This window comes from Cervus elaphus, chromosome 11, assembly GCF_910594005.1.
Source record: "Cervus elaphus chromosome 11, mCerEla1.1, whole genome shotgun sequence".
Lineage (NCBI taxonomy): Eukaryota > Metazoa > Chordata > Mammalia > Artiodactyla > Cervidae > Cervus > Cervus elaphus.
The window spans coordinates 60,611,103-60,613,519 of record NC_057825.1 but is presented as its reverse complement, the minus strand read 5'-3'; the positions used below and the strand labels follow the sequence as shown (position 1 = coordinate 60,613,519).

At 38.1% G+C, this 2,417-nt stretch overlaps 1 non-coding gene across 1 annotated transcript; it reads right to left on the bottom strand.

The window, feature by feature from the left end:
• Positions 1–1,798: 1,798 nt before the first annotated feature.
• LOC122704206 lies at positions 1,799–2,009 on the bottom strand. Its single transcript, XR_006343812.1, has one exon. It is a non-coding gene; the product is annotated as a small nucleolar RNA U3 (small nucleolar RNA).
• Between the last annotated feature and the right edge of the window lie 408 nt (positions 2,010–2,417).

Sequence of the window (2,417 nt, the reverse complement as noted above, 5' to 3'; positions counted from 1 at the left end):
AATGTTGATCAGAAACCCAAGAATACCAAGGGCAAAATAGAGCCACAGGAACCATCAAAGCTGATCTGAGCCAAATCTAAAAGTGGGAACGTGTACCCTTGATGGGGATCCTAGGGTAGGAATGCAGTTCCCTCCAGGAGTTTTAGATGTAGCAGACACTGCATCTCTACCCCATGCCTTGTCCTTCTTTGTCTTTGCCTTTCAGATTTTCTTCTTCTTACTCTACACATTATCCTCAGAGATTGTTTTCACTTGCAAGATCCAAGTGTCATGGAAATGCTGATTTCTACCAGACACACAACTCTAGCCAAGATACCTCTTTTGACCTTGAAATTTTGTATATATTGAAATTTTGTATATAAAAAAAAAGTGGCCATTCAAATCAGTTCAGAAAGGTAAACTATTCAACAAATTGTATCCATACATACAGAAGGAAATTGAGATAGATCCTTAACCAATTATAGAAGTATGTTCCTGATGGTTAAAAAAATTAATATAAAAATTATGAAACTATAGAATAAACTTAAAGGTATATATATTTGAAGATTCCAGTTTGATGGTGACATAGGGAGATCCTGAATTTACCTCTTCCCACAGACACACTGAGTCTATAACTACATGTGGAACAGTTTCCTCTGGGAAAAACCTAAAGCCTGGTTAAGTGACAACTACACACTGGCAAATGAGAAGAAAACCACATCGAAGTGAGTAGGAGAGGCTGGCATACAATCTGATTATAAACCCCATCCCCAGTTTATAACTCACAATCAAGAGAGAATTCAAAACCTGGAACTTCTCCCTGAAGAGTGAAGGGTTTGAACCCTATATTGGTCACCCCACCTTTTAAGACCTGCACCAGAGAGATAAGCCCCCAAAACATCTAGCTTTGAAAACTAAAGTCTGAGATCTTTGACCCATTTCACCCTTTTCTCCCACCCACCCACCCAGCGACAATTGGACTTAGTAAATACACATCTTATCTATCCCAAGGAAAATTCACACATATGCACACACAAGAATGTTCATTGCAGAAATGCTTCTTAGAGCAAAGAGTAGAAAGAAACTTGATGGTTAAGTATAGTGTGATATATCAGGGGCTAAATATACTGTGGTTTGCTCTATCTTAAGACATTACAAAATAGATTACAAACTTATATATGTACAGATGTGGACATTCAGTGAGAAAGTGTAGGTTCAAAAGTAAAGCAATACTGGCAATTCCCCAGTGGTCCAGTGTCTTGATTCTGCACTTTCACTGCTGAGGGCCCAGATTCAATCCCTGGTCATGGTACTAAGATCTCCCCACAAAAAAAAAAAAAAAGAAGAAGAAGAAAGAAAGAAAGAAAGTAAAGAAAAGAAAGAAAAAGCAAAATAGTAATGGGGAGATCTTAGTTTCCTCACCAGGGATCTAATCTGAGCCCTCAGCAGTGAAAATGCAGAGTCCAAGCCACTGGACCACCAAGGAATTCTCAATATATAAAAAAATAAGCAGGGCTATAAGAACTACTTGCCTTTTAAAGGAAAGGAAATATTTGGTAACATGTGGCAAAGGGTGAGTAGTCATGAAGGAGTTAAACCTTTAACTTTTTTTGAAAGTGTGGAGTCCTAACCACTGAACTGCAAGGGAATTCCCATTTTTAACTTTTTGAGAGTTTTGTTACAATGCACACCCTCAATATTAATATAAAACTTTAAAATAATAGAATATACCAGACAATAACCCTCCCCTTTCTTCTTCAGGAAAGGAAGCAAACCATGAGAATGAAGAACAAAACATAAGCAATTGCACCAGAAAGGAACCCTTCACCTAGCATTCTTTCCCTTCTATCCTTCCCAAAGGCAGAGAAGAGCAATCAGCTGCAAACACTAGCCCCACCAGGTGGTTCTACTGACCAGTTTCACACTCAGAAGAAAGGAGTACAACTCATCATGGTTTTTGAAGCCTGACACTATTTTGAAACACTTCTCTGGTAACATTCGATAGAAATGGTCTCTGGAAGTGTAGACTCTGCCCTTTACCTTTGTTGAAACTAGGAATTTTATTCCTGTTTCATTGATGGAGAGATTTCTCCCACTCTCCACCCAACAGTCCTTCAGAAGAATATATTTCCTTAAAATTTTTTTTTGTTTAATTTGTGTATTTATTTTCAGAAGAATATTTCTTATAATTACATTCCACAAGTTTAACAAAGCACTTTGGAATCCATTAAGTAATATTTCTTAGAGAAAGCTTAAGCCACAAACCTCCTAATTAGTACCACCCCACCAATGGCAACACACTCCAGTATTCTTGTCTGGAGAACTCCATGGATGGAGGAGCCTGGCAGGCTACAGTTCATGCTATTGTCTAAGAGTCGGACACAACTGAGCAACTTCACTTCTTCACTTCACTTCATTACCCAATCAGAAGCCATTAT